A 17,501-nucleotide genomic window follows, 5' to 3' on the forward strand; every position below is an offset into this window, starting at 1 on the left:
TTGATAAACTCTCTGCAGGAAGAGGTTTGGCAGAGGACATCAATACCAGGCCATTTTGAGCAAATGAAAGAACATAAAGCAAGACTTTGAAGTCTGACCCTCAGAGTCTATAATAATACAGTGGATGACAAAGGTAACAAATACCAGAGATTGAGACAGAATGTATCTAATTAAGCACTTTTAGCCCTGTTTTGGCATTCTTTTCAATTATGTTTCTTACTGGAAGGATTTTCATATATACCAACACAGTTTTGCAGTGATCTTAGTTCTGAAAACGCTGCTTTTTTTCTCCATGCAAAGTAGCACATCATCAGTTATTTTATAATCACATCCACTTCAGTGGTGTCATTTCCGTTACAGCAGTAGAAAGCTGTGACTGTGTCACTTCACTGAGAACTATGGGCCAAGCACATTTTTCTGAGCTTTGTGTTAAAATCAATGGATAAGCTAATAGGATAGACACTGCCATGTGAATCAGATCACTGATTTCTTCTACTCCATACAGAGAGACTAAAAACTCCTTTCTCACTCTTCCTTTTTTTTTTTTTTTTTTTTTCCCAGAATCACAAAAACAGATGAGTTGAAATGGACTTCTAGGGATCTCCCATCTGACCCTCACATATTATTTACAGCTCTGTTGACTGTTTGTGCACAATTCTAAGTAGAGCAGAGGGCAGGGTCACATCCTTTGACCCGCTGGCAACACCACTTTAAATGTGGCTCAGGAGGTTCTTGACCTTTTTCACTGCAATTATTTAATGTTGGGTCACAGTCAGCTTGTTTTCCACCAGGGCCCCACACTCCTTCTCTGCAGATCAGCTTTTCAGCTGGTTGTCTTCCAGAGTCTGTTGGTACATGGGACATTTCCTCCTGAAGTGCAAGACCCTGCACTTCCCCTTATTGAACTTCATGACATTCCTGCCAGCCCATTTCTCCAGCCTAGTCAGGTCATGTCCCTTTGAATGCCCATAAAACTCCCTGGTGTGTCAACCACTCATTCCAACCATTTATTGTCCACAGTCTTACAGAGTCTTCTCCCTGCCCCAACATCTAGATCATTAATGGTGTTTAGAGAGGCAGTGTTAAAAGTCCTGCTAAAGTCAAGATAAACATCCCCTCTTCCTCAGTTTCATTGCAGAAGACTATGAGTTCAAGCACCTTTTTTCCTCTTTTCCTCTTTTTTCCTTGCTGAGTATTCCCAGTCACTTTCTTGCTCTTGTTTCTATAGAGGTTTTTCAGGATTATATGTTCCATCACCTTCCCTGTGTCTGAAATGAGTCTGCCTGGCCTGTAGTTGCCCATATCCTCTTTCTGACCTTCCTTGAAGACAGTAATATTTGCTCTCTCTCAGTACTCATGAACCTTTCCCAGCTGCCATGACTTTTGAAAGAGAATGGAAAGTAGCTTTCCAGTGACATTGACCAGCTCCCTCAGCACTCATGGGTACATCTAACTTGTCTTCACCCAGTGTATTCACAGGTGCCTTAAATGATCCTTCTACAGAAAGACAGTCTTTTTTCTACCAGCCTTTCCCACTGGTCTCAAGGCCTTGGGACTGATGAAGGACAGGACCAGTAAAGACGAAGTTGAAGGCAGCATTCAGTCTCTCAGCCCATTAATTATGTTGTCCTTTGTCACTGGTGCACTGCCCCATTCAGCAGCAGACACATTTCTTCCAGTCTTCCTTTTGTTGTTGATATATCTGCTGAAGACCGTGTTGCTCAGCATGTCTCCCACATGAAAATTTAACTCTAGGTGGGCTCTGCCTCTCCTAACTCCATCCTTGCATATTCAGGCAGTGTACTTGTATTTCTCCGAGGTTACCTGTCCCAGCTTCCACCTCCTGTTTTGTGCCTTTTTATGCTTGAGTTTATAGAGGAGTAGCAGTCCTCCTGCCACCTCTGCTTTTATAACTACTTATGAGGATGGACTATTCTTTAGTTCAGAGAAGATGATCATTAAAAAGAAATCTTTAGAGTCCCTCCAGAACTGTATCCCATACAGTTCCCATACAGTTCCCATACAGTATCCCATACATAACTATCTGAACAGGCTGAACTCTGCTCTCCTGGAGACCAGGGTTATGATACTTCTTTTTGCCATGGTTTCTCTTCTCAGAATTCTGAACTCCACCAGCTCAGAGTTGTGACAGTCAACTGCCCCCTGATCTTTATGTTCCTGTGAAACTTTCTTTGTAAGCATGAAGTCCATCAGAGCACCTCCCTCATTTATTCTTGTCTCTGAATTGCATAGCCCTCAGTAGCTGAAGACAGTTGGATCTCTGCTGACAAAGCCCAGGGATGGATGATGAGGAAACCCTTACAGGCACCAGTCACAGATACAGAGGCATGGCAAATGCATGGTGGATTCCTTCACATTCTTCATTCCCTGCCTCAGCTCTTGGTTCACAGATACAGAAGAGCTATGCAAAATGATCTTGCATAATTTGTGCTTCCAATGCATAGAATGAAACCTTTTCCCAAAAGGTACCCACAGCAAGGCTGTTCTGGCAGTGGCCCCATTCCCCAGGTGCTTGCTTCACAAACTGGCCCATGTAACAGGAACTTGCAAGGCTGAGAAAGGGTGAGACAAAGTCATCTGCTTGAGTAGCTTCAGCTACAGGAACAGAAAAGCCTGATAGCCCAGGTGCTCATGTCAGCCATCAAGACTAATACATAGAAAGCACATTTGAAATTCTGGAGGCTTCAACTCGTGAGATCAGCTCAGTCATTTTATGTAGATTAGTGTGTGCTTTGGATGAGCACCTGCTGGAGGAAAAGTGGCTGCTGAACTGTAAGATGCAAAAGGCCACTCTCCACAAACAGAACCATGCCAGGTTCTGGGACTGTCTGAGCAACAGGGTGCAGATTTGCAACAGGTTCACTGCCCAGTTCAAAACAAATGCATCATGCTGTGTTATTGAGAGGACCTCTCTGAGGACACTGGAGACTGAATGTTGTAAGAGGTGGACATGGAATGATCCATTTCAAGGATGACCAACACTATCCAGATATCTATCACAAAAGTCACTATGCTTCCCTCATAGTCCAAGATAGAACATACCATATTAAAAGCTGTTTACACTAGACTTCTGCCCATTCTTGATGCTCACTTTTTTCTCCCTGCTCCCACTTCCTCCAAGACACTTTTGCCAACCGTTTACAAGTCTTCTCCTTTTCTACCTTCTCATACTTGATTTTCTCATCTCATGCTATAACAGCACAAGAGTCATAATTTTCAGCCTTTGCCTAATATTACTTTTCATTGAAAACACCATCCTATGTGGAAATTAATTCCTGATTGCATATGGCTTTCCCAACCTAGGCTCCTGAGCTGTACATAGGCACCTGGTGCTTGGTGATGCAATCCTGCTGAAATGAGGGCTTTATGGGGCACTGGTTCTTACTGGATTTTCACACTCCTCATAGATGCACTCAGTTGCAGCCTCATGTGCCCAGTTGAATCACTCACCCTCTGGGGGATGTCCTCTGTGGCCTGGCTGAATACATCTTTGACTCGGCATGCAATCACAACAAGGTGACAGGCTTTCTGCAGACTGACGTGTCACTGGGGCAGTAGTGGCAGATGGTCCTTCCTGTCCTCAGGCTTTGAATTATGTGAAGGGAAAAGCTTTTATTCCTTGCTGAGCTCGGTGACACATGCTTCTTGAAGATTCACAGATATATCCTAACTCATAGAATCATAGAATGGCTTGAACTGGAAGGGACATTAAAGACCATCTAGTTTCAACACCCTGCAATGGGAACGGATGCCTTTCACTAGACTTCTAGGAATGGAGCATCCACAGCCTCCCTGGTCAAGCTGTGCCAGTGCCTCACCAACTTCACAGTAAAGGATTTTTAAAAGATTTTTAGTATCTAATCTAAGCCTATGCTTTTTCAGTTTGAAGCCATTCCTCTTGTCATGTCTCTACATGCTCCCGTAAAAAGTCCTTTTTCCATCTCACTTGTGCTCTTCCTTCAGGTGCTGGAGGGCTGCAGTTAGGTCACCCCAAAGCTTTCTCTTCTCCAGGCTAAACAATCCCAATTCTCTCTGCTATAATTTCCTCGTAGCAGAGGGGCTCCATCCTTCTGATCATCTAGGTGGCCTCCTCTGGACTTGCTCCAACAGGTCCATGTCCTTTCTGTGCTGGGACCCCAGTGCTGGATGCAGCCCTGTATGTGGTGTCTTGCCAAGGCAAAGTAGAGGGGCAGAATCCCCTCCTTCACTCAGCTGCCCACAATGCGTTAGATGCAGCCCAGGATACAACTGGATTTCTGGGCTGTAAGGGCTCACTGCCAGGTCATATCTGACCTCTCATCCTCCATGTCCACCATAGCTTTGGGGTTGGTCTTCATGAGGACCCAAGTGGAATGTGCACCTGACATAATGGTCTAGCAATGGGGGGTGTCTGTGTGGGGCATCCAAGTGCTGTTTGTGAGACCTAGCTGAGAGATCAGAACTGGTGTATAACCATGTATAATATTTCTCATATATGTCTCTGCATCCTTATCCAATATATAAAAGATGATTAATAGTACAATTTGTAAATAGTTTTGCACTCCATGTGTTGTTTGAGGCTCTGTCATTGTTCCCAGACTTTACAAAAATCAAAGAAACATCACTGATCTCTTTGAAATGCCTTGTGGTTTACTGTTTAATTATTTCACATGCCTCTTCTAAATTAGCCATGGTTAGTATGTACAGGTTTCTGCATGGCACTGACTGCACTGTAACATGCACATACCTGAATACTATATACCTGAATATTATATGGTGAGTTCTTAAACACCAGCTTTGCTGGTAGGGATTGAGTGCAGTCATCTGTGTGACCTAAATTGCTTCGTGAGCTGGGGTTGCTACGAGAGAGTGCATAAGAGATGGGATGGAATTATGAAATCATGTTTTCTCTTGTGTAGCTAAAAACGGCTGCAGTCAAATACAAGTGGGTCTAAGTTTGCTTTGGGGTGTGGTGAACTCATATATTTGCTGTTTCACACAGGAACAACATTTAAAAAGTCCTTTTCTGAAGGGCTACTTTGTTGAACGTTAAGAAGATTGCGCAAGAACTCCATCCTTTCACTGACATTTGCTGCTTGTGTTTTCTGTCTGCCAATGGACATTTTCTCAGCTCTTTAGTGCTGGAGGGTTTACAACAACCATTACAAAGCACTGCAGGTACATGCAGGCAGAGCCCACCTGCTGTGCCATGAGCAATTTCCAACAGCTCCAACAGCCCCTGGCTTGCAGCAGCAGCAGCACCAGTAGAGAAGCTGCATTGGAAGACCAGCCTGAAAAGTGCTGTGCATTCTAAATGTCCACTGGCACCATGAAGGATCAGCTTGTTTCAGGATTTTAAGAAAGTTTTCTGTATCAAAAGGATACAACAAATAGTGAACAGATCCAATCAGATCGGGATAAATCACCTTTTAGAAAAGAAAGGAAGCAAAAGATTACTTGTAACATGGTAAACTAGCACAGTAGGGCCTTGCACCTAGGTTTGGCACAGCTCTGGTTTTTTCTAGTTAACTGTAAATAGATATATGAGGTTTGTAATTTGTTAAGTAAAATACCTATGAGTAAAGGGATTGTTCAAAGCATCATTTAACAGTATTCTGGGGAAGATTCTTGGATATCCCAGAGAAAATCAAACCAAATTCCTCAAAGACATTTATATGAATTTTCTGCTGTTCCACAGAAATTATGATTTTTACTGTGATAAAGACAAATCAAACCCTACATTCCTCCATAAGAGAAAAAAAAAATTTGAAGACATGTTCTAATTATCAGGGAAGCACTGTAACTGTGAAGCTAAAAGGCCATATTCTCAGTTCACATTTCCTGCCCTAAGCAAAGGCTAAGAATTGGATAAACTGTTTCTTTGTTCTAATCATGGGGCAAATGGAGGAACTAACTGAAAAGGTGCATTTATTAGTAACTATAAAAGAGAAAAAAGAGCTTGAGGCAGCACACAATTGTGTAGCTGCATGTTCTTAGGATCATGGTAGCTCAGTTATGGAAAAACCAGTTGTCCTCAGAACAGTACTATTGAGTAGGTCTACGGCTTATGTGATTCCAGAGAAGGCATTCAATATTTTGTTTCCAGCACCCTAGGTTATGTCTGTAAAGATTATTTTTCTTCACAACCTCTGAGGGAATCCTTTCAATGCCAAATCCAGTATTCTGGCATCTAGCCCTAGTCATCATTGTCCCCTAAAGGGAGCAGGTTTTACATTTGTTTCTATTTCTTGTGAAAAAATAAAATTAGAGTCTTAAGTCTTTCTTCACTGAAATGATAGTGAGGTTAGAAATCTCTTTAGTCATAGAATGTACTGCTATTTTCAGAAGAAAGCTCTCAAAACTGTCCACTGAAACCTTTCAAAATAATTGAAAACAAATTTTCAGTGGTTCCACCCTTTTGATCTTGTACAAAATGAAAACAAGATGTATTAATATTCAGGACTGCATGAGTATCTGTGGTGAATTTTTTTTTTCTAAGAGGAAAATTTTATTTTTTGATTTGTTTTTTTTTTTGATTTATTTTTTGATTTGTTTTTTGATAAAAAACTTCAATTCTTTTTTTGCCAGTTTGATGTATTTCATATGAACAATCCTATGATTAGCTAGCATTTAAGGGGTATATGAATACTGTGAAGAGTTTATCAACTCGCCCTTTCTCTTGGCTTACTGCCTAATTGGGAATATGACTTTGATCAATTCCAGTTCAGCAGGCTTTGGTGCTGCTATTATGTAAACACACATGAAAATGGCTATATGTATTGCAATGATTATTAAACTATGAACGTTTCCAAACTTCAGAAATGTCTGTGTTGTGATATTCATTTTCATTGCTAACCAGACCGTACTAGGGAAAGTCCACTATTTTGTAACTGGTGTGTTTGTTCTTCTTTCACAGTGGTGAAACTCTCTTAGGAAAGACACTGAGGAATTCTGAAGAGAAGTTGCTCCCAATGAGAGAATCATGCAACTGAATGGAAAAAGATATGATAAAATGATAAAATCTTCATTTAATGGTCTAGAACATTAGTCATGTTTTAAAATTATTTATATGTCTGCCTTTCTTTTCCCTCATTCATCTATTCATTCATACTGCTCTCCAAAAAGTGAACAGTATTTCTAATTCTGGAGAAGACAAGAGTCCTTATGCAGCTCTGTTTTACATTTCAGGTTGTTGTATTTTTCAATGTTACTAACTTTATTGGTTAATAGATCAGCAATTGGATGAGTGATGAATGTTTACAAATAAGTCTGACAACCTCCTCCCCCAAAATAAAAAGCAATAAAAGAAATGTTGATGTATTTTGTAATTCTGTTGTGTACCTGTGCTCTTTAGAATCATGAATCTTTATCAAAAAAGAGACTGAAAGGCTTTGTCATTGTAAACTGTGTTCTTACTGATTTTTTTAAAAAGCTAGGTTCAAATCCATACAATCATTGGGTGGTACTTTCCCTCCAGCACTGCTGATATCCAAGTATAGAAACAACAGTGAGAGACTACACTGAAATCACAATATCCAGTGCATGTTTGACTGTATTGTAAAACATCGTATTTATAATCAGGAATCCAAAACAAAATTCTACAAATATTGATTTACACCTGCAGGAGACACATTTCCAGTAAGGGGTGGGTGCTCATGTGGCATTTCTGCAGAGCTGGACTGTCAGGCATGTCTGAAGTTGGCCTTTCTAAATCAGTTCCTGTGTTCCTAGGAAAAACTTGGTTCTACATTGTGTTGAGGCAACAGAATGCAGCCTCTTTCCTTTCAGGATTACAGAAACTACACAACAGTTAATGTCTTTAATAAGGTCTGTGATTGAGCAATTTAATTGCCAAGTATAGATTAAGATACTAGTAGTATTTGGAAAACATTTGCTTTGTTTTGACTTGCATTTGTTGTCTTTACTGTAGCTGTCAGGCATCTCTTGACATCTCCTAGAACGTGAACTGCTTTTGTTGCAAATATCTTATAGATTAGTGTTTGTGCCTTGTCAAGTACTTGGGGATGCAGAGTTTGAAAGCAACCCTGTGCTGGTGCAGAGAGCACCATCCTACAGCTTTGGGTGGATTCTGATCTGTGTGGGTGCATTTCCCACAACACAAACCTGGTGCAAAGTAGGTGGCTTCCTGATGGATTCACACAAATACTGAAACTTGTCCCAGTTACATGTTTTGCCCTTCACAGCTTTTAATCTTTGCCAGTTTGTCAATTTTTCTTCCTCAGAACATGCTTGGTTTTAACAAGCCAATAAAATATAAATACCAATCCATTTAGTCCTGCATTGTATCTTCAAAACTAACCAGATCAAGGGACTTCAGCAAAAGAGTTAAATGTATATCAAAAAGAAAAGAGCCCTTAGGTCTGAAGAACTGATAAAAGAACTGGAAAGCTATCAAAAAGCCACTGCTTAATTTTTATTAGATAATAATAAGAGATATTACAGTCTTTTTAAAGAACCAATTATTACTGCAAAACTTTAATAATAAAACAGACCATTATTCCCTCTATACCAATTCTCCTGGGACATAATATCACATATCTCTGGTCAAAATGTTTTTTGCATTCCTTTGATCAGCTTTTAAACTGCCTCCTCTCAGGTCTTTCTTTGATCACCTTTGACAGACTGCTTGAGTCTGGAGGACTAGTGCATTTAGAAGAGCAAGAAAAATCTCTGGATACAAAACATATTCATATGAAATATGACTAAGACGTGTCTCCAAAGCAGAAAGTCAGGATAAAAGACATAGAAACTAGTGCAAGGAAATGGCAGAAGCAAGAAAAATTATCTGGAATCTCCCTGGTGCTGCAATTCATTGTTTGCCTTAAGGTTTCAGAAAACAGCAGCTGCCTGAACCTTGATGGCTAGAAATCAATAATACAGATTTCATCTGCAAACAAATGCAACCTCTGCCCCTTTATGGGAGGAGCAGCCAATACCTCAGGCAAACACAGGGCATGTCTTTCAGGTACACCTAGTGAATGCCTTGGGAAGTGTCATGTAACGTTGCAAGCAGCCTAATTTTCATAAGCAGAATGAAAAATCAAAGGGCCAGTTATGAGGGGGAAGACTTCTGGGGACAAATTTAGAGGCAAAGTGTAAAATAATTACTCCTTAACAGAATATGAAAAGCATGTAAGAAAGATTCTAAGAAGAGTGTAATTTCTTAGGAAGGATAGCCGAGCTACTAACAGGTCATAGGCTTTGTTTTAAAATAATTTATTGATTTCTATTTCCTAGACACTCTTATTTCAGCCTGATATTGCCTTCCTTCCTTCTTTCCTTCCTTCCTTCCTTCCTTCCTTCCTTGTTCTCTTTTAAAGATTAAAGAAAAAAATTCCCTTTAGCATCAGCATGTGTTTTCTCAATTTTATGGAATTTTCATTTCTTTTTGCTTCAGTTTTTCACATAGAAATAAAATTATCATTGTGAAATAATCTGAAATGGGTGTCACAAGACATCCTGGATGACTTAAGTGTGTTTCACAACAGACTTGCTTTTCATAATAGTAGGGATAAAGCAACATTTAGAGAGGGTACATAAACCTTTAGAAAAGAAGAAAAAGATACCTAGAAGGGAAATTGCCTTTAATTTCCTCTCTGATGCAACTGTATTTGTTATATGCAAAATATTTTATCATAGCATATGCAAATCACAAGTTGCTGACAGTAGACTGAGAAAACTGCAGAGACTCAAGGTATTGTTCCAAAGAATCTTTCAGTCAGTTACACATTAACAGCTTCAGTTGTTGTACATTCACATATTAAGCTATCATCCAAGTTTATAGTTCAAATGAAAACTTCCTTTTCAGTGCATTGCATTTTATCTTGAAAAAGCAATGACTCTTTATATTGCACTCTAATGGCCTGGAACATATTTGTCTGACTGGAATACTAACGAATATTAAACTTTAATATTAATAGACTTGAGAAAGTACATGTTTATATTGAAATTTTAAGATGAAGGGGGTACAGTGCCTAGACCCAGTGGTGTACTAGTTAGTACAGAGTTTTGCATTAATGGTATAATGAGAGCTCTCTAAAACTCTCGCCAGCAGTTTTGGCCTTTATCTACAACAGCAAAAACAACAACAACAAAAAATTGTTCTGCTGAAAATTTACTAATTAATTGTATTCAACTCTTCCATGATCCTCCTCAGGACCAAAAAGAACCCAGAACCTAAAATAAACCTATTTCTCTGAATACACACTCAGATGCTCTGAGCACACCAGATGCTCTAAGCATACTGCTTCCTCTACTATGTGTGTGATGCTTTGCTTTGACCTACACTGTTCTTCGTGGCAAAAATATATACATTTTCAGAGATTCCTAATTTTGTTAGTGTCTATTATTTTTTCGGGGGGTGGTGGTGGTGGTGGTGGACAGGGGAGGATATTCATTCAGTATTTCCATGAAAAACATGAACTACATTAAAGTCAAGTTCCATTATAAAAATATTTTTGATGGAAATTTTTTGACTAGCCTTACCATTTAGATATCTAGATTTATGTACACTAATGACTCACATCTCCTTCCTCCACTGATTTTCAACACCTTGCTATTGATTTGAGAAACTGCTCTTTCCTCTTTCATTCTGAAAATAAAACAAAGACCCTTGTATCAATCCTTGCCTTTGTTTTCCCTGCCTTTCTGGCAACTGCTTCCTTTTTTTGGCTAAAGACACAGCTCTTTTCTGGAATAGGAGCACACCACTTGATTTTTCAGATTTTTCTTCTGTGTTGCTCTCTATCATAAGGCTAAACCAAATCTTACCATGTCTCAGTTGGCACCACTTTAGAGATTGAAATAGCCTTCAAAAAAAAGATTCAAGGGAGCAGACAATGAAGAACTTGTTCTAGACAGCCACACTCCACAGAAGTTAATTAATATGCTAGACATCAAGTTTATCCTTAACTAACTTGCCTATTTCTAGATAAGTAAGGACATCTTTCACACTTCCTCTTGATTTTAGGGTACCACTGTGGCTTCACATTTCCAGAGCCCACCTAGCCTGGAGGCACCCAACATTCTTTGCCCTATTGGGACTTTCTGCCAATGACCATGTTGGTTCAGCAGCACTTCTTACAGGACCCGGCAGTTTTGACAAATTTGGGGTTTACCAAGCTGAAGCTTCTTCCAGCCACACCTGGGTGGAGATTTTCAGAAACAGCCAAAAGAGTGACTAAAATGTTTTACCTCAATAAAGGACAAAAGAAAGGGGACAGGTCCTCTCTAAAAATTTCAGTAGGCTTTATGATTTCAGACAAACACTTTCACAATGGAACAGCTTATGAACACCAGATGAGGGTGGGATTGCTCTTGTCTAAGTTTAACTGTCCAAAGGTTAGCAGTCTAGCCTAAATCAGTCACCATTCCTCTCCAGCAGTCAGCAGTGAACTGTAGGTAGCTGTAGAAGTGATTCATTCCAGGTCTATCTGAAGACAGGATGACTCACTGGCTGCAGATAGGCCTGTTAGGCAGTTAGGTGAGATGTACTGTGCTGCTGGGCACTGTTTGTTAGCCTGCCTTAAGAACAGAGCAGCAGCCTTAGCTGTAAAATACCTACAGGCTGCATCACCTCCCATTTGGAGCAGACCAGAAGCACACACCTGGACAGTCACAGCAGTACAGAGGACAAGCGCTGACAGGTTTGGCTGCCAGAGCTGAGTCATGTGGCTGAACCCTTAGTACCAACATCTGTTTGCAAAACTGGCTCTGAGATACTTCTGATAAAGAAAATTATGATTTGAAAAGGTTGTGAGTTAATTTGAAACATTACACCATTTCAAACAGCTCAAGCTATGACTCAGCATCTTAGCACCCCCTCTTCTTGGCTGCAGTATCACATGGTTCCTTCTAGCTGTAATTACTACCAATAATTGATTATTACTCAATTAAATACAGTGAGAACCTTAAGCCTGTAAAGCAGAACATTTTTAAAGCCAAAATTTTATGACTTCATTAAAATGATTCTCTCTTCAGCTTACTTTTACCTTAGAAGCTCACCAGACTCAAACAGCATAGTGAATCCAACCCAATTATAAATACAGAAGTAAAATAGTTGACATATCTTTCACTTTATTCCTGATGAATTTTTTTTGCTTCCTCCACACAATGGAAAATGCTATCATCACAGCTACATTTTCTTTCCACAGTCTGGGAGCTCTCTAGCTCACCTTATATTCCTTATGTTGTAAGAATCCTCCTTGAAGCAATTTCATTTTCAACTCCTTTTTTAGCTACATTGGCTTTTCTCATACTTCTGACGGATTTGTTGCTATGTAGCACAATTCTTTGTATGAGACACATAAGTTTGTGATCAACTATTTTGTGTTTCCATTGCACCATCCCATTTGATTTCACAATTACTTCCTACTTGGATGGAATTTCTTGTCTTTGCTTTACATTTCATCCTTGATCCTAGTGGCAAAGGTGTGATCCTGACCGTGCAGAAAATGTTATTGTGTCTCCAGCCATATCTTTGAGGTTTGTCACAACAAATAGAAGCACTAGGTAAGGCTGGGAAGGCTGCAGGAAATGGACATCAAAGGGTTCTCGATATTGGAAATATTTGTACTGGGCAATGTTTATGTTCTGCAGTCATTCCCAGGACATTATGCTACAGGTATACACCTACAACAAAACATGACACTTACCCATGACCAGACATGCTACATACCATGTGATCCTTGTGGCACTCCTGCCTCCTCTACTGAACTGTGAATCTGGATAAAAACCAGGCTTGTAGCAAAATTTAAAGTGTAAAATTGGTGGCCTTCTGCTTCTTGTTCACATTCAATACCCAAACAGTCCTAAATGTTTAGATGGTTCTGATCTGGATTATAACTGTGTTTATAGACCTATGAAAAGTTTTTTATTTCAAAAGAAATATACCTATATATGAAAAGATATGTCTGTAGAAGACTGCTGAGTAAAATCAACAGAAAACAAATACAGAAGTCCTTGGTCAGTATTTGTTTTAATTTAGAAATGAGCAAAATAATCTTAAGCTGGGCTTAAACTGGAAATATGTATTTGTGATCTATTTAGAGAAACAAATAGAGAATTTTTTGAAGTGGTAAAGCATTCATTTAGATTAAGAGAAACCCTGTTCTCTTCCTTTAACTTACCGGTACATATTCTATTCACACAGCAGGCAAGGGCCCTGAAGCTGGAACAGCCATAGTTGAGAGGGTGATTCCCTGTGAGCACTTTTAGAACCCAGGTGAACCACCTTTCTTCCTAGCAGTCCTCCTTCCCAGCAGTTCCCACTCCTCCATCAGCTCCTGCCAGTTGGACAAAAACTTGAGAAGAAGCCCAAAGTGCCACAGCTAAAGTGGGGCTGGTAGTGGCCAGGCTTTCCTCCTGTGCACCTCAGCACACCTCAAGGGCTGGATTTGCAGCTGGTGGAGGGTAACTGGCTCCACAGCATCTGACAGCCAGATCTCATTCCACGGCCACATCTCAGCTAAATAAGTGTTTCAGAGCTTCAAATCTCGTCAGCTGTTTCTGTTCAGCTGAGCCCTGTGGCAAGCTGACTCAAACTAAGCAGAGGGAGGACTGCTGAAGGACAATTGAGCACATGGACATTTGCAACACTTTTGAATCAATTTTATTTTACAGTTAAAGTAATACAAAGAGATTTAAATCCATACTTCTAATTAAAACACCAGTTTCCTGCGCCTCCCAACTGCAGGCAGAATCTGAGTTCTATTCTGTGATGAAACATCTCTTTTGCAATTTACTGCAACCTTCGTAGACCTTGCCAGCTCTGCTGAACCATTAGATAGGCCATAAATGCCTTTCTTAGGGTACTCTGAGGAAAGACAAAAATACATCAAATAATGTAACTTCAGGAGCTGAACATTCCTCCAAATTAGTTCTCCTTGTTTCCCTGCATTTTTCAGGGCATGATTTTTATTGCATTATATTAATTTTTACCATAAAAAATCTTACAGATTATCCTATGTAATGTGATGTAATTAGCAGACTTCAGATTTTTTTATGTACTCCTGCTTTTGTAAAAACATTTTACACATGAGGACTGTTGTCAATATTGGTCGCAGACCTCAGGTAAAGTAAGATGCTAACAGAATAGAAACCACATTGATTTATGTTGTAAATATTCAAAGATCAGGGGAATTCATTTGTGACAGTTTGAGATCAAGCATAGGTAAATGGGGATTTTAGACACAGTGGCCATGAAGAAAATTCTCCTCTTGGTCAGTGCATGATAAGGCTCTCAGGCACATGATGTGATTTTGGGATTGTCCTGTGCAGGGCCAGGAGTTGGATTTGATGATCCTTGTGGGTCTCTTCCAACTCAGCATATTCTATGATTCTGTGATCAGTGGGCAGAGAAGTCCTCTTACCATCCTATCACTTTGTTTCTGCAATTGTTTTAGAGCAATATAACATGATCAATGAATATGTCAAATTCTGTAGGAATAAGATGGTCTTTCTACCAACTGTAGGGTAATAAAATGATGCAATCTAAAAAAATGAAAATTTAGGAATACTGAAGTTTCCAGACAATTAGTCTGTTTTGGAATGTTACATTGAAGGCCTGTTCTCAGAAGTTACACAATTTTCAGCCTCTTTATAGTAATTAACATCAAGGAATTTAATCCTTTTTTTATGATGGAATCCTATTCTCGTTGTTTTCAGAGCAGATGGGGGCAGCTCTGCAGATGCTTTTCTTAAGCCCAATAGATGCCTGGAGAGTCACTTCAGCTTATGTTTGCGGGTGAACCAAACAGACTACATCTCTGTTTGATGTTGTTTGACTCTTGCATGTGATAAAGTTCTTCTTAAATTTATTTTTGTGCAGGAAATAAATGTTGAGTGAAGACGTGTTCCCAAGAAATGAGTGGTGAACTGCATCTTTCCAACAAGCTCAAGAAATACCTTGCTGTCCTGGGTTCCACACAGAACTGCTTCAGCCTTTCTTTTCCAGTCCTGCTACTGCAAAGCTTACCCAATTGGCTTTCACTGTCCTAATGTTCTTATTTGGCCCCACAAACTTCCTAGAAGATTTAAACTATACTACACCATGAAAAAAATTGTGATTAGGATTTGATTTTGCAGTAGCTGTTCTCAGAGCTTTTTGAGGATGAAGTGTCACCACAGCTCAGAAAAACTTAACCCTCTAGAAGACATAAACCAAGCCAAAGATGATGTTACAAACAGGCATCAAAGAAGAAAACAATGAAAAAATATATGCTAAACTATGCAGGAAGAGCTATAGGGATGAAAAAAGACTCGAGACTTGGTCTCTGATCTTGTAAGCTTCTGCTTAACTACACAACACATTCATTTCTTGACTTTTTGCATGATTAGTTCTTAGTTTCCTTAGGGCAGAAACAGAAAGATTGAGCAGAAGGGTGTAAAACCTAGCTGAAAGCATTATTCAGAAAAAAAAAAAAAAGATTACAAGAATGAGGATAAATAGAATGGTGCCATGTGTAATGACTGGCACATGAATGAGTTCACTGGAAATGTAAACACGGAAAGGGACTGTCAGAGAGGGCGTAAGATGAGCAACTCAGACCGATGAATAACTGCGGAAGTGGTTAAGACTTCCTGGTCACCAAAGAGAAAAAGAGTGATGCAAGAAGAGGCTGGGCTGAAAGGAAGGAATAGGAGCAGCACTCCCCTTTGTGTGCTCAGCTGTGCCTGCCTCTTTGTGTGTGACTCTACATGTGTAGAGTGCTTGTTGCTTCAGGGTTCTAATGCTGATCAATAACTGACCACTAATCACGTGGTTTTGTGTTGATGATTGCTACCCTCTGATTCCTGCTACTGCCTATGAAAAAAACATAAAAATTGGTACTCCAATTGAGCTCTTGAGGATTGAGGCAAACTTTGAAACCCAGACAATCACAGCTCTTAAGATATTTTTAATCATAACTGCAGAGGAAACTCAAGTCCAGTACAAATGTGCAAGCTAATTTAGAGGATTTCCTGTTCTTTCAGTAACTAGATTGATTCCTGGAGTATGTATATATGTACTTATATATATGGATATATGTATCTGACCTCAGTCTGGAAGGTTTTTTTTTTCTATGATACTGTTAGTTTTTCTGCTATATCGCAAATTTTACTGGCAAGTATAATTGACCAAAATTCTCAAAACCTTTTGTCATGGAGACCTTGACAGACTGCTGTTACATCATTGCCTGCAAATGAGCTGAGTAGTCCTTTCTAAGCCCAATTTATTTCCAAGGATGGGGCATCTACCACCTCTCTCTACAACATTATACTTAAGTGAATAGTCCCTTTCAGTGCCATGGGATAAAGCCAGGATAAATATGGCCCAATCACAAAATGTCCTCAAAATTTGAAGGCATCTCTTTGCAGAGCAAAGCCAAGTCCTGTATTAGCTTATTTGCCTGCTGTTGAAATAGGCTGATGTTTGGCAAAAGCTCTCGGAGATACTAAGTACTTTTGCAGTTGTGTGTTCAGAATGCCTCAACATCTACAATACACCTCAACATCTACAATACACTACAATACACCTAATATATTGTTTGTACACAATACAAAAGATCTTTTTTCCGTTTTTTTTCCAACACCTGTTTACCACTCAGAGATGAATCACAAGCAAAGCAGTGGATGGGTAAGCTGTGGACTTTTAAAGGTTGCTTGTACCAGACAGTCCAAGAGCAGAAGCTTGCCAAACCTTACTTCTGGAAGAAATCCACTGGACTTCATAAAATACGGGATGAAGGTGTTAACTGAAAAAGTACTTAAGAGCAATGTTCCTGAATGCAAAGCTGGGCTGCAGACCAAGGTCATTCTCAGACCATGACGGGTCTGTCCTCTCTAAGGCAGCAAGATGAGCAAAGGCCTCTATGGGAGATTGACCTCTGCAGAAAGTGGGATGTATGTATTTCACCCTTTCCAGACTTGCTTCATACCTTGCACCGACATAGGTCACCCATGATTTGTGAGAGGAAGGTTACATGTCAGTGATAATAAAGCTGCTCTTGGGTTTTAGTGGGAGATCCCAAACTGTACAGCAAGCATCCTTTAGCTCTGCCTCAAGTTGCCTTCAGATGCTGGCTGGTGAAACACTTGAGTCTGCACAAATTAGACCATACCAAAATGAAAACTATGAAACTGGAGTGCATTGGTTTCTGGTAAAAGCTCACTGTATGCAACCATTATTTCTGCCGCTTTCTTCACAAAATAAACAGAGATTTAGCATAATATACTGAATTCTTTCTATGGAAAGAACAGTCAAACCACAGTTTGTATATAAAATTCTGGAGATAATATATTTTCCAAGCAGAACTTCAAACTCCTTCCCACTTTGGACACTGGCTGAGATGAATGTGGTATTGCGCACAGCACATCATAGCTTTTGACAGTGAGCAAGAGCAAATATAATAATAAATTTGGGAAAAATTAGTACCCTTCAGAAATAAACTCTATCTTTCCAGCTATATTCTGAAATAAAAAAAAATATTAGAATGTTGTAG

This window comes from Chamaea fasciata, unplaced genomic scaffold (assembly GCF_029207755.1).
Source record: "Chamaea fasciata isolate MVZ Bird 193981 ecotype frontalis unplaced genomic scaffold, bChaFas1.0.hap1 SCAF_3, whole genome shotgun sequence".
In the NCBI taxonomy this organism is placed as follows: domain Eukaryota; kingdom Metazoa; phylum Chordata; class Aves; order Passeriformes; family Sylviidae; genus Chamaea; species Chamaea fasciata.